Source organism: Carassius carassius, chromosome 49 (assembly GCF_963082965.1).
Source record: "Carassius carassius chromosome 49, fCarCar2.1, whole genome shotgun sequence".
In the NCBI taxonomy this organism is placed as follows: Eukaryota; Metazoa; Chordata; class Actinopteri; order Cypriniformes; family Cyprinidae; genus Carassius; species Carassius carassius.
The window spans coordinates 2,672,364-2,700,338 of NC_081803.1; the positions used below are offsets into that span (position 1 = coordinate 2,672,364).

Below are 27,975 nucleotides of genomic sequence, written 5' to 3' on the forward strand. Positions count from 1 at the left end.
TCATTAGGATATTGAGTAAAGATCATGTCCCATGAAGATATTTTGTAAATTTCCTACTATAAATATATCAAAACTTAATTTTTAATTAGTAACATGCATTGCTAAGAACTTCATTTGGACAACTTTAAATGTGATTTTCTTAATATTTTGATATTTTTGCACCCTCAGATTCCAGATTTTCAAATAGTTGTATCTCGGCCAAATATTGTCCGATCCTAATAAACCATACATCAATGGAAAGCTTATTTAAATCTCAGTTTTTAACAATTGACCCTTATGACTGGTTTTGTTTTCCAGGGTCACATATATATTAACATGCAGGAAAAAGCAGCTATCTGAAATACTCCAGCAATAACCACCCACAACACCTTAGCAGATATAATTTCTTTCTTTTATTTATTTCATTCTTATTTTGGAGACAAATACAACCCTAACCCTAACATAAACACACATGCTAAACTGTATACACCACTTTGGCCAATTTTGTGTTCAGAACTCAAACCTTTTACTCTCTCCGAAAAATGATATCTTTCGGGGTACAGATGCTTTTCATGTGTGCAAAAATCTTAAAAGAACAACGTTGTACCTTGTTTACCCCTTAAAGTTTCATAGTAGTGCTCTAAAGTACTGATATGCACTATTTGGGGTGTATAGAGTTGTCATTTTAAGCATACTTCCCTAGTGATAAGCTGTTGCACTCTTAAACGCACTTTTTTTCTGACAGCGTTGCATTTTCCTTACCTTGTAAACTGCTCTGCTGTTCATTAGACATTAAAGTTGCTGCATATCCAGCCGAAAAAGACTCCAGGCGTCTAGTGCAGAAAGAATAAATAGAACATGAGTAGGTGTCAGGGGTCTGTCAGTGACTGATAGTGAAAGAGAAAGACATGAAGAAAGTGCACAAGCAAAGGAAACAGTGCTAAAGTGAAAGTAAACAAAGATGGAAAGAATATGTTTATGAGGGAAATGGAATAAGTGAGCGTTTAAAGCTATTTAAACATGCATTAAACACATGGCAAGCGCTGTGTGAGGCTCCATGACAGATCACATGCCCACACGCCACGGGATGTTATAAAACAGACTCTGCAAGATATTCAAATGCAACAGATGATGCTCATTTCCCATTAATCTGATGGCAGAGCCACTAATCAAACATGTTTCTTTGCCATATCTCACGCCGATGAGGAATCGCTGAAAAAAGAAAGAGTTCCCACATAAAAAAGATCTGAAATGTTAAAGCATCACACAGCTAAGGAGAATCATTGCAGGCTTTGATTAGTCAGACATTATTTGACGTTGAAAGCTTCTTCAATGACGTTAACAGAACTTGCTAATCGAGATGAGAAATGAGTTGTACATAACTCAGAGACACGAACCAACACCGCAATGAGAGGCTTAAAGTTAAAAATAAAAAATAAAAAAGTCGGATTTGCAATTAATCATGAAATCTTTCTTAAGATAGTCTGGTCCTCAATGTCCCAGCCCACAAAGTAAGCAAACAGTCGCAGGCGTAAGTAAGTACGTAAGAGTCTTGATTCCCGAGGCATGGCCTGTAAGGTAAGGAGGATATTGCTTAAGGATCTATTGTTTTCACGGCTTTGCTGATTTGCTTGTATGTTTGTCAGCGCTGCTGGTGATCAGATATACAGGACACAAAGCTATAAACACTGAGCTTTATTATACTTTGTGCATTATTAACTGTAACCAGATTTTATGACCAGTTTTAGACATTTAACATTGCTCAGCACTGAATACAGGATTTTAACATGAACAGCTGGCATAGCTAACCATTAGGATCATAAAATGGTTACCTCTTGAAATTATTAGGATACACAGTGAAAATGTGCTACATACAGTATATAAATATGTAAATAGAATCACAACAACCACAAAAAAGTAGAAATATAAACATAATTATTCGTGTTGCTTGTTACAGACACAATATGAATGATGGGTCAGTGCTCTTTAGTGCTCTTTTTTTCAACCAAATATTGTGTGATAATGTATGTCCCCGGGGTATATTTTAAGCTATAGCCAAAAAGCACTGTATTGGTCAAAATTATCTATTTTCCTTTATGCAAAAAATCATTAGGATATTAAGTAAAGATCATGTTCCATGAAGATATTTTGTACATTTCCTACCGTAAATATATCGAAACTTAATTTTTGATTAGTAATATGCATTGCTAAGAACTTCATTTGGACAACTTCAAGGCGATTTTCTCAGTACATCTCAGATTTTTTTGCACTCTCAGATTCCAGATTTTCAAATAGTTGTATCTTGGCCAAATATTGTCCTGACACATCAATGGAAAGCTTATTTATTAGTTTTCATATGAACTATAAATAAAATAAAAATAAGTGGTCCAGGATCACACATATACTATATATTACTATATTATCATATACTTCATATATGAAGTTTAAAATCTAATGTGTCTCAACTCTCCTGGTATCATGATAAAGAAAAAAGGCAGTGGCTATTTGCAATATAGATGCTATTTACACTAAAGTGAAAATTCAGCATTTTCTTAGTGATATGCTATTTACACTAAGTGCAAATTTAGTCACTATTTAAAAATAATAGCAGCATTTTCTTTAAAATAAGTGCATTAGTATTGTTTCTACAATATTCTACTAAATATTGCATTGCAATATTGCAAAAATAAAATTTGCTTCACTGTTTGCTTGTTCATAGTCAATAAACTTGTCTGCCAAATCAAAGTATTGTAGAAACATACATAAACAGAAAAAAAACTGTCCAAGCACCCATCAGCACCCTAGCCAAAGAAATTTTGTTTTTTGGTGGTGGGGGTGAGATTATTTTTTATTTTTGAGACTACTATGTAATACCCTAACAAGCATTCAGTACACACTATAAACTACGTAGCAACACTACTTTTAGGAAAGTGTAAAAATCTGTTTCCTTATTGGTTTTGCAGAAATGTTCTCACAGCTTGTATGGAGTGTTAGACAGAAATGAAAGTATCTCAAGCTATTAAGGGTGATGTAAGGTCATAAACAGCCAGTTGCATAATGAGCTCAAACGTCTTAAGGTTCAGACTAGCTACAGAAATGTTGCTTTAGACTATAAGAACTAAATAGTTTGGTTATCTAAATTCGTCTCTCAAATCTAAATCAGAGATGTAGCAGTATAGTCAAAAGTACTGTTCCAAAAAGGTTTACAAAGTAATAAATGAAGCTCAGAAATGTAACGTGGTCCGAGGCCTTCCCAGTTTACATTTTCTGACCCCTAATTACAACTCCCATGACCCAAATGATTACATAACTATTCTGACTGGTAATAAACCAGTGCATTATACAGGTATGTGTGGGTAGACCTAAAAAAGCCTATGAATAAATTTCTCACCACAACTGGCTAGACGAACACAGAAATGGAAATTTTCCAGGGTAGATGATCTAATAACCAGATGTTCTCAAGCGTCTAATCGTGTTTTTTCAGACAGGGAACAAAGGCTTTGCCAGAAATAAGGATATTTGCAAGCCAAATCACAGGACGGCAGGATCAGCAGGGCTGAAATTTCCTCAAACCCTACAAAGTGCACAATAACCTAATTTTTTTAAACTATCACATCATCATTACAGCCTCACACCCGGCCTGGACTGAAACAATAGGTCTTTATCAGCAGGGAGAGGCGTGGATTCACGCACAGAAGTGTAAGGACTGTTTGCATTTGGCGTGGAGTGAGGGGAACGCAAATGACACATGAGTCATGACATCAATGATCTCGTGACCCGCTCAGATTTGCCTCTGTAAACATGGGGCACCTAATAAAACAGAGCACTAGTAACCAGCACCGATCTAAGCAAGAGTGTAAACAGGATACAGAAACACAGCTTTTGGAGATCAACCAACGGACTTCAGATGGTTGCTGTGACCCCGGGTTAGATGTTATGTATTGTAAATATGTCAAACTTGAAGCACAGTAATCAAACTCACTTAATGAGATCAAGCAACTAACCTGTGTACAACACTTATAAACATATACGTACACTCTTAAAAATAAAAAGTTTAAATGGTGTCTGTGCACTGATGCCACACAAAAACTATTTTTGGGTTCTATAAAGAAACTTTCAGTGAACAGTTCTTCCAAGAATGGTTTATTAATCTAAAAGAAACTGTTTCCACCAAAAAAAAGAACCTTTTGTGGAAGGAAAGGGTTGCATTGACATTGATGTTAAAGATTCTTCGTGGAACCATCAATGCTAATTAAGGACCTTTATTTTTAAGAGTGTACGCTAGCATAGATCTGCTTTATATCCATATTATTTCTATACTGTATATTGCCTTTCATATGTGTACATCTATGATATGAATGTTTAAGCCCAGCTTAGATTGTGTGCATCGGTTGATAATCATGTCGTCTCATTATACTGTAACAGTTGGTGGTGGTCACTAGATGTTGTCTGTTGATTCTGACATATTACTTTTATTTTTTGACCTGAACACAAAAACTTAATTGAAACGTTGTCCGATGTTCTGCATTTCATGGAATGATGTTTAGTGAAATTTGTGTAAAATAAATGGTAAATTACGATTTTTTTTTTGTATCTGTCTCATTGGCTTTATTACCAAACACATACTGCTATTACAGAGTGCTCTGGAAGTGTTGATTCTGATTGGTCAATGACATTCTGCAGTCAAATATGTTTGTATAATGATGCTAAAGAACACTAAAATGCACCTTCATGTCCCTCTGTGTACTTCCTTTATTTACACAATAAAAAATTACACTGTAAATCAATATTTCATGTTTATACATCCAAAGTATTTATTTTATAACCACACTAGTAATAAGTCCGATAACATATAGTAAGTTGTTATGACAAAATAAACCACCTCAGAATGATACAAGGCTTATTTTGTGTAATAACAGGTTGACTGAACAATATCCTCCATATTTTATCCATTACAGTCCTCATTCTGTCTATTGACAACCACCTCTCACTGGATAATAAAGTGTTTTGTTGTTGTTGTTTTTGTGAAATTTTAAATAAATATTGTGTGAAATAATTTATAAAACAGATATTTTGTCTAAATTTTGTGAGAAAAATTGTATTATATACATTGGCAACAAACCATCAGTCACCTTGCTCATTAAAGCCAGGCAGTGGGCGAGCACTTCAGGTTTGAAGACACAACCTTGTATTTTCCATCGCATCGTTCAATTACTAACGTCAGCCTGTGATGCAACATTCATTTCTTTAAAGTTTCTGCAGCATAACATGCAAAGTAGCCGAGGTTAGTGCGCTAATGCTGAAGAGGGTTTGAGGAAGTTCATGTTTCTCTAACACTAATCCACCTTCCCTTGGAACAAAGTGCAGCCCTGTAGTTCAGTCATAAGATTTTAACAGATAGGGTTACTATAGCTATATATATATATATATATATATATGCAGAATTTTAAAGCAAGCACAGAGATCCCGTTCAGCCTTCTAAATGAACAAAATAAACATATTCGACTTCAGTATGTTCAGTTGATGTTTATGAACAATATGTTTCTCTTCTCTTTGAACATTAAAGCGCGTTTGATGAGCGCTCAAAAACGCGAATGCCAGCTCATAACTACATTAAACAAAGCATTAAGCAAAACAGAACAGGCTATAAAAGAAAAATATAGAGACATTGAACTTACCTTTAGTGTTTCTCTCAGAAAAAAAAATATATATATATTGTAGCCTATTAGTACACAATGTATTTCAGTGTCATGTTTGTTTCTCAGTGACATTTGCGAGCGTGTCGAGCTTCAGTTTGACTGTCAAACTCTCTCCGCCCACGCGCACGCGCACATGTTCGTGCAGCCTACTTGTAGTTTATACATTGTAAAAATGTTTTAGCTTAACACGAGAAACAAGCACTGTCAACTAATGAAATAGTCTGAGTCCAATAGAAAAGTGATGTCTTCGCACTGCCCCTTTTGAGCCATGCCTTGTACACTGAATGTTTTCTGGACGTTTTTTTATTTTTATTTTTCATGAAGGACAATTTCTGTGGGCTCTTTCTCCTTTTTACTTGCGACGCTAACGGAAAATAATGTACAAAATATAAGTTATTAACACTTACCAGTTGAGCATTTGTTGAAACATATTCTACATTCATAAAGCAAACCTTGTTGTGGTGTTGGTAAAAATGTTGTGCCAAAAATTTCAGGAAAACTACCTTGAAAATTCTGTCTTGAATAATAATATTACTAGTTGTAATAAGCATTACAGTATTATTGTCACACATCAAAGGGAGCGCAGAGGGAGGAGACAAGGAGACACAAGAGGTTGCTCAAAATAATACTTTTTATAACAAAAACCAAAGGGAATCCAAAATGACATAGGGAACAGGAAAACACACTCTAAACTGTCCATGGGCGTGACAATTATTCAATAATCTTAGATCACCCAGATCACCGAACTATGGAAACCTTTCAGGTCATGACTTAAGTGTTAAAAAAATAACAGCTAAAACCTTCAGCACAGTTTTACAGAAATGTTTTGATTGGTACAAAAGGGTCGCCTAAAAATGGAACTTGTATGGTCAAATACATGACACCACATTTAGAAATAAGGTGACAAAGAAATGTGATTCCATAATACAACAATCTGTTAATACCTACTTTTTTCTTAATTCACTGGTAAATTTTTTTTGTCTTTTTTTATTTATTTAATAAAAAAAAATTACAGTATACACAACTATAAACAGTCTAATTTCCTTTAGAGGTTTGTAACAGATAATCTGAAAGACAGACACCGTCACTGAAATTTCAATTCCAGGTTCATGCAGTCACTATCTACATTTAAATTCAGCCTAATAATCTAATTATTAATCAGACTGATGATTGAATCGGTCTGAAAAAACAATGTAAACTATTCCAGGAATAGTTTGCATAGCGCACCGAGTTCAGAAAACAGCATTCAGATCATTCAACAGAACCAAATTCTGCTATCAAACAAACCAGTGTGCACAACAAAAGTTATGAGAATTCATCTAGTTGGCTGGATGCCAGTTTTTAGCCTGTCCTCCCACAGATCTGACAAGAAAGGATAGTCCGATGAAGTCTAGCAGGACAGTGAGAAAGGTGCTGCATCCTGCTTGACTGAGACTTCTCCCAGTCATTCCTGTTATAGTCAAATGATTTGGAAGGATCTGGGCTAAATTAACAACATTTCAAAGAGGAGGTTTACTTGTGGATAATACAATGGATGGTTAGGGTGATCTGGTAGTTCCTCACACTTCTCCACCTTCTGATGCCAATTTCCTCTCGCAACATCCAAGCAGTTGCCATCCCAATGAATGAGGAAATATATATACAGTATCGATTCAAACTACAATAGAGAACAAAGATGTTTTGAAAAATATTACTCACCTGTGCTTTTTCTATTTTTAATCAGACTCAGAGTTTCATTTTACCTCGATGCACAGAGTGCATTTCCTCTTGGACATTCCAGCACTGAACAGCCCTTTTGTAATGACTGACAGAAAGATTTGAATCCCAACTACAGGTGTCAGGGATTCTGTGAGAGAGGATTTAAATGCAGAATGAGTAATCACAGGTTCATTGACAATACTGCTGACAAGAAAAGACAAGACAAGACAAGAGAAGGTGTGGAGGGTGTGAATACAATGAGATGGGAAGAGGTTTGAAGACAAGTAGACTGAGAGAGAGGCTGCTGAGTCCACACTCATGGTTTACAGGCACAGGTCGTGCTGCTTGGCAGATACAGAGAGCAGAGCTCAGCCTGCAGGACAGGACAGGACTAAAGACAAACAAGACACACCACCATACAGGACAAGACACAACAAGACAGAAGGCGGTGACCAAAACCAAACAATAACTAGAAAAACTTTAACTACAGAAGAAAATTAAAACATAAAACTAACGCTAGGGAAAATCTAAAAGGGGAAACTAAATACTAAAGATAAAGCAGATAACATTAAATAATACTTAAATAGGATGCATAGGAAGAAAAAATACTTTAATAAACAGGTAGAACTATCTTAACAAGACACTACAGGCTATTGCAACAAGCAAGAACAGTTGCACAGTATTTAGACAGATGAACTGGCAACTCGACCGAAAAGGAGCATAATATAAAGGGATCTGAGATGTGAGGAACAGGTGAAAACACTCAGATAAAAGAGGAGTCAACAAGGACAAAACAAGGGGACGAAGTAATGAGAAAAAAGGAGTCAGGACAAGAGGAGCACATGGCAAACACAAAGAAAGACAGAGCCATGGACACAATGCAAACAAGGTCACATTGATCAGAGACAACACAGACAGAACTGCCAGAGGAGAACCCTGACAACAGGTTGTACAATAGAGATAATATTACTCACCTGTACTTGTTTATTTTTATTCTGGCATTCATTAGAGTTTATTTTACCTCAGTTTACTGACAGTGTTTCCTCTTGTAACATCCAGGCAGCGAACATCCCTGTTGTAATGCATGACTAAAGATAGACAATATCAATTTAAACTAACTTGTACAAAAGACAGCAAAAAAATTCTTAATCTGGGATTGACCATAATTTATATTTTACCTTAGTGGGCAGGCTACTGTTTGTCTCCTCAGATTTGAACATTCAGGCAGTGAACTTCACTATTCTTTCTACTGAAAGAAAAATGATACACAGTATCAAATCAAACTATAGAGTCTACAAAAGAAAACAGATATGCTTTAAATTATCTCTCACCTGTGCTTCTTTTTATTTTTATTTGGCATTTACCAGAGTTTTATTTTACCTCTGTTGACTGGCTGTTTCCGCTTGCAAAATGATTGCTACTGTAATGAATGATAAAAGATATACCATAGCTATTTCTTTCAAACCACAGTCTGAAGAGATGCTTGATAAACGTTACTTACCTGTACTTTTCCTATTTGAGTTTTTAACCTGGCATTCACCAGAGATTTATTTTACCTCACTGTGTGTCCTCTTGCACCAGCTAGACACTGAAATGACAAATCAGGATCTACCTCTCCAGCTTTTGAGTTTTCATATGCACATATGACAATGTAACATTCAATAAAGCACCTTTTTTATTTATTAAAACTTTATGTTTATCATTATTTTACCCACTTCTTATTCAAGTGAACTGCATTAAAACAAGTGTTTTTGGCAACCTTTCACACTCAGAGTCAAATATCAAAGATTCAAAACACAGAAATATCTGAATAACTTAACTTCATGTTTGAGTTGGTTCCTGTTGTGGTTCATCTTCGAATCCAGATGTTGTTATTCAGTTGTTAAGTGGAGCTTTAGCGAGAAATTGAAACTCTCAACTTTAAAATGATTGAACAATATTTCAAAAGCTGTAGTATTAGGAGAAACTCTATACCGCGCGATCTTCTCCACTGTTCTGAATTAGAATAGAACGCTGCTGGTGGTTCAGTTGTTTCGTCATATAGAATCTTCTAAAAAGTCACTTTGGTTTGTTTTTAAATGTTTAAGATGCGTTATTAACACAATACATACAAACATTAATACACAATCATTGCGTTGATAATAAAATAAAACAATAATTTGTCACCAAAACAAGCATGTTAGCCTATGAAGACTTCCTTTAAATGTTTTCTAATCTTAGAAAGTTTATAGATACTTTCAATAAAAAAATATTTTACACTCATTCTAAGAGATATTGATATTTTTCGATGAACACTGAGGTTCTCTATATACTGTACATTGAGGATTTGTCCTGCAGTAGTTGAAGTAATTCTAATACTCAACACTAGATGGCCTCATGAGTTCTCGGTTATTTCAGGCGCTTATTTTCCCTCTGGGTTTCCCACGTGGAAGTAGGGATGCCATGCATTCACATAAATGAATGAGAACTCAGAAGACTGTGATAAAGCTTTCATCAGCACCCTGACCTGGCCCTAATTTTTCCTCAGCCTGTCTTAGGGGATATAGCTTGTGTAATAAAGTAAGGAAGTGAGACAGTGCTTAAATATACCAGCAGAAATGAAGCATTTCTTCCTTACTCAAAAGATACACAATCACTCCACCTGCATAGAATGAAGAGCATAACAGAATGAAGAAGAGCAGAAACAGAAACTTAGCATCAGTTTTAAAAAGCATCTACTGTGATACAATATACAGTGGTAGAAAATAATAAAATTTTTGTTGCTTTGCAGTCTGAAACGAATGGTTTTGTTTTACCCAGCTGTATTTACTCTATGCAGCTTGTAACATCCAAGTGAAAGATTTAACACCAACATTAAAAATAAAAAATAAATAACAGAATCAGAGTTGGAAAAAGGATCACCCCCTTGCTTCAGTATTTTGTTGAACCTTTTGCTGTGTCCATCTTCATTTCAAGCTGCAAAGCAACAAAATGTGATCATTTTAAAAGTCCCGTTAATCAGACATCTGGACTTTGTTATTTTAATGTGCTAAGTGTCGAAATTGCAGGAAAGTCAGACTAACTACATTAAAGTAGACGGCCCTACTCTAAAGTAGAGTGGGGCAATCTCATTAACTACTGTGCACTGGGGTTTTGCTGCATGCAGACAGACAGAAGTGCTCTGTGATCCTCCACATACAGCCAGAAGCACATACAGACCGCATCCATGGCCGAGCGGCAGTGGCGGTGTCGTTCCTGAAGAGTTAAAAACATCTGTGAAGCTAGGTTACTTTCTCTCCTTCTACATCCATTTCTCCCACCCTCTCCCAGTGATCTTTGATATTTATATTTGGGCACGTTGGCTGGCCTTACATGGTCTGCCGTTGGGTAGCTCTTTCTAGAAGACGCCCACTGGTCTGCCCTCCATCTGTGGCAGTGGCAGGATGGGAATACCAGACATCTGAAGTCATTGATTTAAAGGAACACACGTTTCATTGCACTTTGGAGATATGAAGTGTGTATATTGGTTTATTAGAATGAGATTTATTCAAGTGGCAAACAAACAACCATAATCTGACTTTGTTCATAATCGGTGACACTGGAGTTTAATCACAATGGTGATTAAATCCTCATGTGTGATCTTGTACACAGATGTAACTGAAATAACAATGAATGTTTGATGCAACTGGTATAAAGAATGAAAGGAACTATTTGCCTGGTACTGGCTCAGGACAGAGAAAGAGAGAGAGAGAGAGAGAGAGAGAGAGAGAGAGAGGCTAGATCTTCCCACACAGGGAGCGGGTGGTGAATGAGACTCATTGTGTCACATAGGACACAGCAACAAATCTCTCATTGAATTGTTGTGGGGTGAGATTAATGCACAAACAGCACAATACAAACTCATAAAGCCCAATTTAGAGGACGACACGGAGGCGTCAGGCGCCTCATTATCCATTCTCTGATCTGATTAAGTCACTAGGTCAGGGTTTTCCTTATTCATTGTGGATTTCTTTTTAATTAAATCAGCTTTTGAATTTTAATGTGATTTGTCAAGGAGTGGTAAGTACCAGTTTTGTGTTAGCTTCTAATATAAATGTATGAAGTCATATAGCTGTTATGTTCTATTAAAATAATATTTAAATTAACCTTTTATCTCTGTGGTGGTAACAAACTCCAGTACTCAAGGGGGCGATAGAGTTTCCTTCAAATGTGTTCATATTATTTAATTAATCATATTATATCTTAATAACCTAAAACTAAATTACTCAAAGGTAGTACACACAAAAATACACTATATATTAATATATTTTTGGAGGGCATAAATACACATCAGGGTGATAGAACTGACTTTTAAATTTAAATTTAAATTTAGAAAATTAAATAGAATAAAATCACTGAAAAGAAAATCTTATGTAGTTTGTCATAATATTTTATGATTAGAGCAGTTTGTTTTAAATATTATAAATATTCTAAAAACTTGAGGTCCCACCAACATGCACAAATAAAAAGCATTTAAACGATACCTGTGACTGTGTTAAGGTCAATAACTCTCAGATAAAATTTCAGATAATTAAGCCTTTTGATTGCAAGGCAGGGCTAGTTCGGCTTGTAACAATTCACATGAATTTAATGATATTTATGAATTAATAATTATGAGATCATGTTCACTGAGTTTAAAGGCAAACGGTTGGAAGTCCTAAGAGGAGCATATCAAATAATACTAAAAACTCATATTTGGAACACACTTCACATTTTACAGATTGTTAAGTAAAGGTGCATTATTACTTTTCTAACCTGTCTGTTCCCTTTCAAGGGAACTTCGAACTGCATCCTCTAGGGGTCGCTATGGGGAACACCTCGTCGTGACCCGTGTCTGAAGCATACATTGAAAAAACACCAACGAGTTGGCCTGCGACAGCCTTTGACATCACTACCGGTGCGACTTTAAACAGGCACCGGGAGAACACATCATTCTCTTCTTTGTCTTAACTGACTGTTCTGTTTGAAGCGTGCATCTGAAAGAACTGGTAAGAGCGATCTTTCTCTATCTTCATGGTGACTACTAGCAAGCGTTAAGACAATGTGTGCATCTGTGTCTGCGTTATTTGACACCCGATGACACACACAATCTTTGCGTCATTTGTTTGGGTGAAGATGTCTTTGAGGAGGCAATCTGCGTGCATTGTGAGCGTTTTTTCAATGAAAAAGCTCAGCTCTCATTTGTCTCTCTTTCTGAGAAAAAAAGAAAAAAAGGCAGCCATCTGCTTTCACTGATGGTGAAAGTGAAGAAACAGAGGCTGAACCATCTCAATCCTCCTGCCCTGCATATGTAAAGCTGTTGGACGTTATGGATCGCGCCACAGCAAAGCTGGACTTGCCATGAAAGTGCGCTAACAAGGTGATGACGTGAGGCCGCCTTGATGAGTGTTATCTTTCTTACCATAGTCTTCCAGCTCAGGTTAGCCTTCCATTTCTGCCTGATCTCCATACAGAGATCGAAAATAAATGAAAGAGGCTGTTATCTTCATTAGAGTTGTGCCGACATCCAGGCGATGCGCGAAAGCGGCTATGAAAGGATGCGCCCAGTAGAAAGAGCTTTCTTTCTGCGGGGGAGACATCCTCTCTTAATCTCCCTCCTTGCCATCTAGGCCCCTTCTATAAATACATCTCGCTTAAATGGCAAGGCATACGCAGCAGCAGGTCAGGCTTTGGCTTTATTACACACAATGCTGGTGCTTCAAGCATATCAGACTGATCTGCTAAGAGACCTGGATAGAGGCGAGGGCCTTTCTCCTGATCAGGTAGCCGAGCTGCGCCACACCACGGATCTCTCTCTGTGCTACCAAGCAGGCCACCTCTGCCATGGGCAGGACTATGGCGACCATGGTGGTAGTGGAGAGACATGTGTGGATGAACCTGGCAGACATCGGGAAGAAAGAAAAGTCTTTCTTCTCGATGCTCAGGTTTCACCTTCTGAACTTTTTTGTATTTCCATTGAGATTGTGATCGAGAAGTTCAGGGAAATGAAGGCGTGCTCCGCAGCTTTCAGATCCTTCATTCCACGAAGGTCCAGGTCTGAGCACGAACAACACAGGGGTCCTCTCCTGTCTCGATCTGAGGATCAAAGACAGGGCACAGAAAGCTAATGTCGTGACTCGCACTCCTCCCCCACCTGCGGGGGAAAGAGGAATCATGGGTCACGAGGAGGTAAACAGAAGGGATGTGATCCAGAAGAGGCAAGCTTTCTTGTCCGAATCAGAGTGATAGGTATCTATTCATTCCCTTTGGGGATTTTTAACTTCTGCCCTTCCTAATTCCCCTGTAACCACCAGCTCTCCACCTAATCACGGTTAGGTAGAAATATCTTGCATAACAGTCTCCTATGCTGGACCTATAATGTTTTTGGTGGTTCTATGTTCATAGCAACCACCTTACTGATGGTCCAGACTAAAAGGAGGCACCCCTTGAGCGGGGCTCCAGCGCAGGAGGGTGGGTGAGTATGTAACCCTTTCTGTATATACTTATGTGTATTAAATTGCTGTTGGTTATGTGTCTACTAATAAACTCTATGAGTTTCCTTTTGCTGTGGTCAGTTAAAGTGTTTACTAAACACTCGCCAGCACCAGCCATCCGGCTTAATGTTCCGGTTTTAGGCGGCTCAGATCACAGGTCTCTGTTGCAGCCTCCTTGATCATCAGGCCTGGCACAGCACTGCAGGGAATTCCATAGAATTCCTTAGTTGTGCTGTCGCATCCAGCGGGAAGTGGAGGTTGCAGTTAGAGAAGTCTTCTTGTATATGCTGCCTCAGGTGATGCTCCCCTCAATAGAGGTTTATAAAATTTGAGCTTGCCTCTCCCGTGTGGTTCAGTGCCTCTGCAATCCTTAGGAACCTTTAGGTACATCTTGGTTAGTGTGCACGTTAACATTTTGTGGACTTTCTAAAATCCACGTAAGTGTTAAGTGTGCACGCAAGACTCTGTGCACTTTCTGAAATCCTGTACGGTAAGGGTTAAGTGCTCTGCCTCGTTCCCTTTCTTGAGATAATTAGACCTTGGTTCCTTGGGCTCCATTCAGCCAGTGTGTATTTGTTTATACACTTCATGCATCGCTTCCCTCAACACGAGGGGTTATTTGGGTGATTCTTGTGGTAGTTTAGCAGCGCTCCCCTTTTCCAAGAAGGGTAGCCTATGAGTGCACTACTCTGAATTCGAAGTTCTCCTCTCATATGAGACTGAGTTCTCTGTTTTTTCCCAGAGCACTCCAGCATTATTTCCACAGATCGAGTTGATGACTCTCAAACATACTGTTTTGAGATGCACCATTCCATCTATGAGCTGCTCTATCAGAGTGCCACGAGAGCCCCTCCTTAGAACAGTATTTGAAAATCCATGCTATGGTAAGTGTGTATGTAAAGTCTTTGCACACTTTCTGAAATCCACACTGTGGTAAGTTTGCACGCTAGTATTCTGCATTCTTTGTAAAATCCTGTATGGTGAGGGCTTCGCGCGGTTGCTTTTGTGTCCTTTCTTGAGTTGGTAAAAGCCCTGTTCATCTTGGGCGCCACTCCTCCTCTGTATCCTCGGATACCTATCTAAACAGGGTGTTGCTACTAGGAAATCTGTTGAGACAGCTCCTTCAGCAAGCTTATGCGAAAGCAAGCGGTAGCCCCTGTGTGACAGGCAAGACTTGGTATAAAATGCTAGGTTCTTAGCCGTATCCCTTTAAAGGAATCTTTCCTGATTCCAAGCCTTCAGCTCTACCCCGAGCCGAAGCCCTAATGATTAAGTTGGGTATGTAGCTTAGGCCTTTGGCCGTAAGGGGTACTGTCACAGACAGTCGTCTAAACGTCCCAAGGGCAACTCCCATGGAAATGGTAGAGTTGGTACTTAGTATTCGCCATGATTCTGGCCTGCACTCCCCTCAGCATGGCGGCGTGGGTATACTGTTCAACCATAGCAACCCCTATAGGACGCAGTTTAAAGTTCCCTTGAAAGGGAATGTCTCAGGTTATGAATGTAACCATGGGTCCCTGAGTAGGGAACTAGACACTGCATCCTCTAGCTCCCTGCCATGCTTTGGACGCAAGCTTTCAGACGAAGAAGTGAATGACGTGATCTCCTGTTGCCTGTTTATAGTCGCGCCGGTAGTGACGTCAGAGGCTGTCACCGGCCAACTCGTTGGTGTTTTTTCAATTTATGCTTCAGAAACGGGTCACGACGGGGTGTTCCCCATAGCGATCCCTAGAGGATGCAGTGTTTCGTTCCCTACTCAGGGAACCATGGTTACATTCGCAACCTGAGACGATTTTAAAGATGATAAAATGGGAAATTAAAAATTCCCAGTATCTAGCCATATTCATAAACAAGAATATTATAGACACCTGGGTATGGGTCTTTTTCACTTGGCCTGTAAGCAAGCAACTAAACCACACAGAACACACTAGAAACTGCATAGCAACCATCATATGGCAACACCCTATGATCATGGACACACTGTACATGAACTGAGCTCTGAGGCAGAGCGTGTAACGAATCCTCTGTCAGAGTATTTTCTGAACACAACAGGATATGATGTTACTCTGTGTCCAGAGCTCTTATTACTCTTTGTGCACAGGATTAAGATCCACACAATGACTACATAAAAGCACGGATAAGACTAGTTTGTGAAGGCAAAAGTGCTCAGGTTACACATTACACACATGATTAGGCTTCAGGCTCCTGCTAGTTTTTCTTCACACTCTGTACTACAAGTGTACTACAAAAACACCAACTACATTTTAAGCTTTCTGAAGGTTTTAAGGTGTTTTGGTCCCAGAGTGTTGCTATGCAGTTCTGAGTGGTTTGTAAGGCAATAATTGATGGTTGCTTACTGGTCCAAGTCTCTACGATACGTTGGTCTCAAGTTGGCTTGGGTCTCTTTTACAATGTAAGTCTACTGGATTTCTAATCCTATTTCTAATCTAATGGAAATGGTACAGGATGAGTTAAGATTTCTACCTTTAACCTTCGGAGTGAGAAACACAGAGTAGCAGAGAGCAGTAATGCTTGGCATCCAACAGACAAAAGGGTGGGACTGGCAGGAAAAACAGCGATGAATAAACCTCAAGTTCTCCTTTATGAGCCCCTCATCTAACGACCGCACTCGATTACAGCAAGGCTCAGAGTTTAGGAACTTTTTACAGGATTACTGCCAGTTTCCTCCAGCACTCACTCACACACACACACACACACACACACACACTGCTGGATGCTGGAGCGTCTCTGTGAGAGCGGAGTGGGCTGAGGCTATAATGAGTGGTATGAAGGGATGATGTTGAAGACTGGCTGAGCTCGTCAGGGGTAAACAGTGGGGAGTTTCCTTCAGATTCTACGATCCGCTTTTCTGGTTTGTCTCTGTTAGGCAGTCCATTCTGCTTTGATCCCGTAGAAGCTAAAAGAGGCTATAAAAAGGTAAGGATTTCTGTTTTTATGATGTATGCAGAGGTAAATAATCTATTACTCAGTTATATCTCAGAGGAAAGTAAAACGACAAACTGTTAGTTAGTTAGTTAGTTGCTTGTTAGAAATGATATTGAGAGCAAAGTGATAAGTTTTCTTAAGTTTCATGCTTCTCATATTTCTCTCCTGAGGGGAAAAAGCCAGTATAATGTCATCAAGGATTCCAGTGAAATTTCTACAATATCTCAAAATATGCTCAAGATAGTAAAGTCCCTCTGTAATCAAATTATTTGACTTATGAATTGCATGCTCTTTAACTCTGCTGTATGCTTACTGTATGTTCAAAGTTATCTCATTTGTGTCTATTTTTATGTCACAAGAAATTTTAAGAGAAACATTTAAGACAAAATTGATGAGAAATCTTTTGGGAAATTCTCTTCGGGATTTTATGGTATGTTGTTCATTTATCTCCTTATAATGTTGTCTGGTATTTTAATGTATTTCTAAATCTTATTATAAGTATCTGCCATTTTAGTGTGATGTACAGTAGACTAAATAATTTTCCTCAAAAAAGTTTATATAGATGTCCATAGTGACAAATGGTGACCATGTTTCTTTAAGGAAACTTTGGTTTCATTTATTGACTTTTTACAGAAATAAAAATTGCATGTTAATTGTAATAAAATGAAAACTGTATTATAGTTTAAATTGGTATTAAACGCAGTTAGCTGAACTTTCCATCTATATAAGTATGACTTAAGCACATCTTTATACAGTATGTTATATCATATTTACTTTTATTGTCTTTGAAATATAGTTACTGTCAAATATACTGACAAGTATTTATGGCAATCTAAAATAGACTTTAATGTCATTTCCATTTAAACTTGTGTGTCATGTATTTAAATTTATCTGTAATTACACATTTAATGATGAAGTTGCAGTTTTTTACTTTAAAATATATAACTTGATCATAATTTTAACTGTAGTCTGTTATTCAATATTACATTTCAAGTACTTTACATGTGCTTTAGTATATGTTAATCAACACATCTAAATAAGTGTACTTTTAAACATAAAAATATAATGATTTATAATATACTTAAAACTTTTAATTTGAAATGATTACAAAGTGCACTTTTAAGTCAAAGTGTACTCTCTTTAAATACACTTAAACAGCCTTTTATTTCATTGATATATTATTTTAATAATTAAAAAAAAACTTTTACCCCTGGTTTCACAGACAGGGCTTAAGACTAGTCCTAGACTAAAATGTAAGTCTGAGCTGTTTCCACTGAAATAAACTTGCAGTGACTGATCTTAAAAATATATCAGTGGCTTTTTAGTTTTAAGATGCACATCGGTAATGTTTTTTTTCTAAGCATGTTTATAAAAATTACTTAAATGTCCTAATTGATCTATGGTCTAATCCTGGCTTAGTCTAAGCCCTGTCTGTGAAACCGGGCCTTAAGATTTTAAGTTAAGTACACATTCAATAAAATTAAGTGCACTTTTTTTCAAGAGACAGCAAAAATACAACACCAACAACTAAAAATCAAATGTTTAAAATGCATCTCAGCTCTAAGAAAGGAAATCAGCCTCGCATGGGTGGCATCCCACCAACAGTTAAACTTAGCAGTGACTGTAAAGACTTCTTTACCAACCTCTCAGAGGACATCAAACCATTACTGAAGTCATGCTGATTTAAGCAGTCTAATGAGTAATCCAGTTCAAACTGAACAGAGTCTGTGTGTGTTAATAAGACTCAGGGGGTGTGGACGTTCAGGAGGGGGCGAGGTGGAAGTAAGGTGAAGATTGACTGTGCCACACTAAATGTCAAGTGTGAAAGGCTGCGCTCTAATTTAAACTAGCACCCTTGACTCGTGGCCAGTGAGGCAATGTTGTTTTTCTGCTTTGAACGAGGGGCCAATACCTCTAATCTCAGCTCGCTCACATGATAAGGTTAGACCGGGGTCTGGGCTCTTATGTGTTCAGGATGAGCGGGCTTGATGGGGGAGGATCAGTGCTGTTTCCCTGTACAGAGGGTGCACGTTCACGCTGGTAATGGAGGCACTGAGAGACAGGAACTGTAATTTCTCAGATCATTTCCTACCACTTTGCTTTGGGCTTGGCCCCCCTTCTTCATTAGCAGTCATTAATTCCCAGGACAGACCATCAGAAAAACCTTCGGTTAGGCTAGTGAGAGACGCTCAAAGGCAGAAAACAGCAGTGAAACAAAGGATCACGTGTGGAGGTCATGGGTGAGATGTTTTGAGGCCCTGTTTCTGTCTCTTATATCCAAAAGCATGTGTGAACAACTACTCATCAGATACTGGATGGAGACTTGCTGTGACAAGTGATTTCTGTTCAAAATCAAAAGAGTTACAAAGGGTAGGTCAGACATAGAAAGATAGTTCACCCAAATATTGCATTCAGTTATTGTTTTGTTGTTGTTTTAATGTATAACACAAAAATTCGAATTTTTGAAAAATGTGCATGTGGCTCTTTGACCTATAAAGTTTCACAGTGTCCAAAAAAAACGTATGAGGAAAACAGCTCACTATTCTTCTGAAGACATGAAATATGAAATATTCAATGTTGTGAATATAACAAAGTTTCTTAATAATTTACAAGAAAATACTACTTGAGTCTTTCTAATACAACATTTCATGTTTTAATTGAATGTGTTAAGTGCATTTTCTTTGTAATTATTTGTGAAATTTACAAGCAATTTCTCAGTGAAATTTCCAGCGTAATTTTGTGAGGAACATGCTCAAATTTACATTGTTAAATTACTGGAATATGCAGTTTTGTTCAACACATCACAAAAATCAGAAATGGGATTTAAATTAGATTACATTTTGTCAAAAAGACCCTAGGATCACACATGATCTCAACAATGACTCAAACTGTGCACAAATTTGTCAAATATATAAATCTTTTTTATATATCTATAATTTTGTAATATGTCAGCAATTGTTTCATTTGTTGCTGTTTTAGATACAATTGATGATGAACTGAGAACTCCTGTTTGTCTCTTGAGCAACATTTGAACAATAAAATTTTCTTTTAGGACCCTAAACCTCTGTTCAGATTTGTGGTTTGTGCAAAAAAAAAAAGTAAAATTGGAAGGCAGCTTTCACATGACTTTATAGTTTCATAAATTCATGGTGACTGACAATCGTAAAAATTGTCTGTTATGCAATTGCTCATAAATCATTTCACATTAAAGCAATTCTCTTGCATTATTCCACAGCTAAAAAAAATGAGGTAAAGAGGATCCAGTGTTGACAAAAGGTTATAACACAGCTGGAGATGGGAACATTGTGCTCAGATTTGCAATTGTAAGTGTAGTTATTAGTGTTGTTTCATATTATTTTTCAAAGCAATTGATGAGTTTTTGCTGGGAGGATGAATGTACAGTTTTTCTTTAAATATGACTTATGTTAATGCATTTTTAAATTTAAATATATAAAAATATCTGTATTTTTTAAATAATGTATTTTTAATATATATATATATATATATATATATATAAAGAAAATATACAAAAAAATGGCCAAACAAATATTTTGGTAGAAAATTAATTTAAGCAAATATATTTTGATACATACTACGGCAATTGTATTATTATAGTTTATTAAAAAAATGTTTTGTATATTTTGAAATATCTAAGTATTTCTTGCTGTATGATCTCATGGGAAAACATAACTAGAGATGGTGATATTGAATGAATTTGTACATTGTACACAAAAATATATATTTTTTTAGGGAAAATAAAGGTCCTCCCCTAAACGTAAGAATCTTGAATGCATTAATTAATACAAATATGAAAAATATGAAAACATTCAAAAATTCACATGAATTAACCACCAATTGGCCAAAACGTTAAATAGTATGAATTGCCATGAAGTGCTATCTAGTTTAGAATCTTATGTCTATAAATCTCCCTAAAGTCGCCTCTAAATATAGTCTAAATGTGTATCAAGTAAAGTTACTTTAAAGAGAAAACTATAATCAGTAATAATATTAGTAATGATCCTGAAGAGCAGGATACAGCCTCATGCACAATGTATCTCATAATGTAATATTCCTCCAGTTCTGCTAAGGACAGAAGGCCATTTCTTCACTCACACCCACATCACTCTGCACACAGTGGAACGGAAGCAGCGTTTGATTAGCCTCTGTAATCAGGGTCTGCTCCAGACACAATGATGACATTATTACAGTATCACAGATTCTTATCAAACAAAGCCCACAGGTCATACCCTCAAAAACACAATCTGGCCTGCACTCAAAGCCACACAGATGAAGCACACTGCCCCAATATCTGTCAAGAGCTCAGCTGGAACCAGAAGAAGGAACTGGATTAGTGAAAGAAGTGCTTAACTTTCAGAAAATTTTGGCAGTCTGCCTCAGGAGGTCAAAACCAAAATATTGTATAATCTATACTTTGTATAGATGAGGTGTGACCATGAGGTGTGTGTTTGTATAAATATAAATTTTTCCCAGGCAATATCAACCCGATCTCACAGGAACAGAGCTATTTTAAAATGTGGTTAGTTTGAGTTTGTATGAAGATATGTGATTTTTTTAGAATAAATAAATAAATAAATAAAAATCAGCAGGGCATAAGCAGATTGTATGAAATATCTGAATGAGATCATACAAATTCATATGAATTAGCCAGCAGTTTGCCAACACAAAAAAATGTTTGCAGATTGTCTTGAGATTGTGTTGGATAATATATAAAAAATATAAAATATGACAAAAGTTGTAACAGCACAGCTGGAACTGGGAACATTGTGCTCAGACATGTAACTGTAATTGTAGTTCTTATTGGTTGCTATTACTTTTCTAAGTGATTTAATGATTTTTGATTGATGAGAAAAATATACATTTCTTATTTTATTTGTACATTGTACAATATAGGAAGATTACACATGAAGGTCAACCCCTAACCATCAGTGTGGCACATGAATCGTACACATTCATATAAATATCCACCAATTGGCCAAAACTTGAAGTAGTTATAAATTACCATGAGATCATGGAGCCTGTGCATTATGGACTGGAATATTGGAATTTGCTCTTTTGACTTAATTCAACACATTAGCAACTGCATAGCAATATTTCATGTTTCTTGAGCACCAAATCTCCCATTTACTATTACTGTTATTATTACCAGTGTTAAGGAAAGTTACTTTTAAAAGTAATGCATTACAATATTGTGTTACTCTTTAAAAAAGACACTAATTGCTACTGTAGTTACATCTTATGGAAAGTACAAACCCGATTCCAAAAAGGGTGGGACACTGTACAAATTGTGAGTAAAAACAGAATGCAATGATGTGGAAGTTTCAAATGTAAATATTTTATTCAGAATACAACATAGATGACATATCAAATGTTTAAACTGAGAAAATTTCTCTTTTTAGGGAAAAATAAGTTAATTTTAAATTTCATGGCATCAACACATCTCAAAAGAAGTTGGGACAAGGTCACGTTTACCACTGTGTGGCATCCCCTCTTCTTTTTATAACAGTCTGCAAACGTCTGGAGACTGAGGAGACAAGTTGCTCAAGTTTAGGAATAGGAATGTTGTCCCATTCTTGTCTAATACAGGCTTCTAGTTGCTCAACTGTCTTAGGTCTTCTTTGTCGCATCTTCCTCTTTATGATGCACCAAATGTTTTCTATGGGTGAAAGATCTGGACTGCAGGCTGGTCATTTCAGTACCCGGATCCTTCTTCTACACAGCCATGATGTTGTAATTGATGCAGTATGTGGTCTGCCATTGTCATGTTAGAAAATGGAAAAATTATTTCATTCCTTTTTTACTCACAATTTGTACAGTGTCCAAACTTTTTTTGAATCAGGTTTGTAATGCGTTATATTGCTTTACTTTTTGTCACCTGAGCTGGACTTGCTTATTTATTTTTAATAACAAAAAACATAAATGTTATATTTTTGGCAACTGTAAAGGCCCTTTCTTGTAATGCATTACTCCCAACACTGATTATTACTACTATTATGCTTTCAAATTTGAATTTGACATTGAGTTCTGATTTATATATATATATATATATATATATATATATATATATATATGTATTTTTATTTTATTTTGTAGCCTAATAACCTCGCCGGACTCCACAACTGTCCTACTGGCATGGATAATTCAGAAGAGTGAGGAACATTAAGAGAATCACTGGAGAGTCTGTGAGGCTTCCACATCACGCCAGACTGCACTTTATTTTACAAGAATTTGATGCAATCTGTTCGACCCATCCTCGTTTAATGTGGCATCAACCCTTTACACTTCCCTCCCCACATATTGGAAAGCAAATTACTTAATTTAGAGATATGAGAAACATCTGATAGAGAGAAAAGCCAAATGGAGGACATCATAGGAAATTTATTTCCAAAAAACATCAACTTCAACGGCATTTTCACATGATTTCACAAGACTAATGATTTTTTAAAATGATTTAATCACGTTTGCACTACTTGGGTGGCAAGTAAATGCATAAATGAAGGGTTGCACTCTAAACTGTGAAACCTGATCAGCCCACATGACTGTGATTCAAAATGCATGCACTGCTACACACTTATTACAACATAGCCATGTTTTTCCTGACATGGTAATACTTTAGTGTTCTTTAAAGTATCTCAGAGTACCATGCAAATATTTTTATAGCAAGAGATATATTACTTCAGATAGCAATATTTTCCTCAATGTACAGAGACTTAGTCAGATTTCCATCTTTTTCTCACCTCTTCTCCACATCTGCCTCACAAAGACCGCAAATGAATCTTCTTGGATGCAATAAGTGATGTTAACTGTTCATTTCAAAACCCTTATCTTTCTTGCCGTTTTAGAGAGAAAATTGCATCAAGTTTCTTATCTGGGTGTAGTGGATAATTAGGGAAATACCTAGAGTTAAGCCAAGCATGGGAGAAGCAGGAGCTGGGATGGGACGGCGGGGGTTACCGGCTTGTTGTGACTGTGTGGGTTCCTGGCATGCTGATTTGTGACTGTAGGGAAAAATCACATTGCCAGGGATTACCACACTGCCATGGCCTTACCAGCAGTTCACGAGGAAATGGACAAAAAATGGAGGAAATCAAATGGAGTAAATTTGAGGAAAAAGGCATCTGACATGGAAGAATGAGACGGGGGAACTTCATTGGGGTTTTTGTACTTGAACAGCAAAACAACTGCAATTGTGCCGTCGCTCTCGGCGGGTGCAGAGCTTAGCTGATTGGTGAACATGCTCACTTTGTTTTTTTTGTTCACAGTGGCTAAGTTCTTCACCTGAAAAGAAACTAAGAAATTGCAGTTATTTTCTGTTGGAAAGACTATGCCATGTATATGTTGTATATACATGTAAATACCCCTTGTGAATAAGAAGCACACTTCAAAAGAATATACTGAAGAGTGAACTGAATGTAGTGATATCGGACACTTAATCACAAGTTAACTGCAATTAAATGTTAAAATGTATATTAAAAGCAATTAGCTCAACTTTAGAGTGCTTTAAGTAGGACTTATGTAATTTCATAATTACTTTGAAATAGAGTTAAAGTGTACTGCTCAATTTACTGACAAGCATATGTGCTTTAATATAATTTCTACAGAAATTTGTTTTTAAATATATTCATAATTACACATTTGTAATGATGAAGTTGCAATTTAGCACATTAAAATATATTAACCTTAAATGTAAAATCAAATAAGACAGTTAAATGTATAATAAAGTATTTTACATGTGCTTTAGCATGTTAGTCAACACATCAAAATAAATATACTTCTTTTTTTTTACATTATTGCAATTATTATAATGTATTTTTTAAGTGTACGTAAAAATGGTCATAAAAGTGTACCCTCTTAATAGTCCTGTTAGTTCATTACTATGATATTTTCTGCAAAATTTTAAAAATGTATACTTCACAATTTGAAGTATTCTACAAGTGATCATGCATACTTCTTTTTTTTTTTTTACAAGTGTTCCAGTTATAATTTTAACGAAATATGAAAATGCTGTCATCACTTACTCACTGTTGTGTTATTTGAAATCTGTATGACTTTCTTTGTTTGTGTGGAAAGATGTTCATGCCGCTCTTTTCGATATTTTCCATCTTTCAAAATGTTAACAAGGAAGTTATTAGCATCAGCCAAGCATAACGACTAACAAACATATTAAATTGAAGATGATAAATGTTCACTGTCATAATTAAACACACATGGATGATGATAAATCTTGCTTAAAAACAGAGAAATGTGCCAAAGCTGAAAAAGAACACGGCTCCCATGTGACTGTGGCTCAAGATATCTTTGTGTGAGAAAAAGTTTCATTCAAAGCAGATGATCATTCTTAAAGGTTAAGCGTGTCATTTCACTCACTCAGATAATAGGACAGGAGCTCTTTAACATCACACCGGCTTTAAAGATACAAATGAACAAGATTCAAAGTGTAATAATGTAATAAATGGCACAGTAAATTGATGATCTGTGTAGAGTTGTGTGTCTGATCAGGACCTGAGCTCCGGTGCCTTCTGAGCTGATATCAGTTGTATTGATTCACTGGCTCAGTTCAGCAGGAACAGGAGTGTGGCCCCTGCACAAAGAACCACACACCTAGAGCTTTCACAGGCCGAAGGAAGACCCTTCTGCAGAACCTACAGACATTACCAATAGAAACAAGTCTATGCTTGATGTGTGCTTGTCTCCAAATGAATGTCCTAAAATGCCTTGACCTTAAATGCACCAGGAGGGCTGCTTTCCCAGACACAGATTAAGCAAAATCCCACAGTAACTTGTGACTTTACTTGGTCACATCTTAATGACTTGAGAGCATTATTTGAAAATAAACTATTTACTTGTTATGTGACTTATCTGTCTCTTATCTGTATGCCTTGAATTTACTTTTTTTTTTTCTGGCCTGGTGGAAACAAAAAGTTTTATTAGGCAAAATAACTGTAACTCCATTATAGTAAAATATGCAAACAGTTAAACTGTTTAAACAAAATCTGGCCTTAATTATATTATCTCCCAAAGTTTATACTGTACTGAATATTAAAATGTGCATCGGTAAACATATTGAAAAAAATAACTGCCAAGCAAAACTTGTAATTTGTTTTATTATGGCTCAGTGGCAACATAATAATAATAAAAAAGATCGCACAGACTGCTTTTCTGTTGAGCCTCATCAATACAACACATTTACTGTAAATCCAATCTGTGTCAGTGATACGCCCCCTGGTGTTGAATCTGCAGCCTAACTTCACGGTCAACTCTTCTTTACGTGCAGGAAAAAATACGTAATTGCCCAATCTAAAGTTAAATTTATTTATTTATTTTTATTGAGCACAATCACTAAATGGAGACTAAATGAATGTGCTTGATCACTGTGGCCTATTTTAACCCTTCCTCCAAACAGCTGTGACTATAACAGCTTATATATCTGAATATTATTATAATAATGTTTTAAATAATAAAATAAAATGGCTCATTAAAACAATAATTAAAATTTTTGGTGATCCGAAATAAATATTTGTTCCATATATATTTATATTCAGTAGGATTTAATTTAAATGAGAGTCTAAAAATGTGCAGGTCACTGACTGTACATTATGTACAGTAGCAGGCACGTGCAGGGGGGCAGGGGGGGGGGGGCATTGGGTGCTTGAGCACCTGCCCCTTTGCCCCTTGGTGCCCAAAGTTAACTTTTGTCAAAGGAGTTTCCTTTAATTGTTTTGTAATAACATGCCCATGCCCAATCTAAATATTAGTCAAATTTATGGATAATAATTTAGCCGCAAATAAAATGACCCACATGATGACCTTTCACCTGACGACGACGACGACCTTATCCGACCAGGACGATTCCTCACGCCGCACGCGCATTTTTTAATTGCCAGAGGATATTTACAACACCGCGGCTATCGCGGCAGCTGGTAAGTGGTGTTTCATTTTCAGCGATGTGATTTTGAGGTTTATTCACAAGCAGATATGTTGTTTATATTGCTGTGTGTAGCCTGTAGTGCAGAAGTAACACTATCGTGCTGTTTGAGGGAGAAAAGTTTCACTGGCCTCGAGAGGTCTGGTCTTTTTTATGTTATTTGACTAAACTATTTTTATATTACAGTATTTATTTATTTTTTAACGTAGAGTGCCTTAAAAATGATCATCACAACACTGGTAAGGCTTATTCAGATTTTCTCATTCTCTGAATTATCATTATAAAAATAAAAACAATTCAGAAATGAATTAAAATATAATTATATTTTAAATGTGACAAATATTTTTTTCTACAATAGCAACAGTGTTTACAACAGCAAGACCACTTTAGCCTGTAAACTCAATAATATCTCTCTTTATTATGTAAAAATATCAATGTCAGTATTAAATGAATAATATACCTGAGCTGACATCAAAGTGCAGTGTGAAGGAGATGGGGTCATGGGACCCTAGTAGATTTTAGGAAAAGGTATGAAATGTCCTTTTGCGTTTGTTCTGCAGTGCAAAGATGCCTCGCAAAGAGAGGATAAAAAAATGTAGCCTGTAATTTGTTTACACGGCAAAGGTTCAATTTTAGACAACAACAACTACAACAGTAAGAATAATATTATTCACTATATTCCAGTGTATCCGTTTTTATGTTTTGTATCAATCAGCAAGAGTAGTAGTGATGGTTAAAATAATAGATTAATGCTGAAATAGTAAATTGTGCCTTGTTCCTAGATGGAAAGAGAGTGGAAATTAATAGATCAGATGAGGAGATGGAGATAGAGGGAGAAAAAGAGGGAGATGTAGAGGCACAAGTGACAGAAAGAGAGCAGGGAACAGCAAGCCAGGAGACAGAGGCTGGTGAGAAAGAGGAAAATGTAGAGGTACAAGCAACAGAAACAGTGCAGAAAGAAGCAAGCATGGAGAAAGAGGCTGGTACATAATCATCCATTCCATATCTATACGTGACACAGCAAGGAATGCAACACAATATATTGTTGTATTGATATTTTGAGCAGCGCTATTTAAAGCCTTGTTCCATGTGCCCCTTTTATACTTTGAGCACCTGCCCCTCCAAAGGTCTCTGCACGGCCCTGTACAGTAGATGAGGGGGAGGAAAATATAAAGCATTTTTTCTTATGGCATGCCTGATGCTCAGTATTAAAGTTGAC

The 27,975-nt window shown here is 36.6% G+C and overlaps 1 long non-coding RNA gene across 1 annotated transcript; it reads left to right on the forward strand.

Moving 5' to 3' along the window:
- Window positions 1-16,611: 16,611 nt before the first annotated feature.
- LOC132132633 (uncharacterized) lies at window positions 16,612-23,481 on the forward strand. Its single transcript, XR_009429058.1, has 3 exons — window positions 16,612-16,804; window positions 20,049-20,136; window positions 22,925-23,481. It is a non-coding gene; the product is annotated as an uncharacterized LOC132132633 (long non-coding RNA).
- Window positions 23,482-27,975: the final 4,494 nt, after the last annotated feature.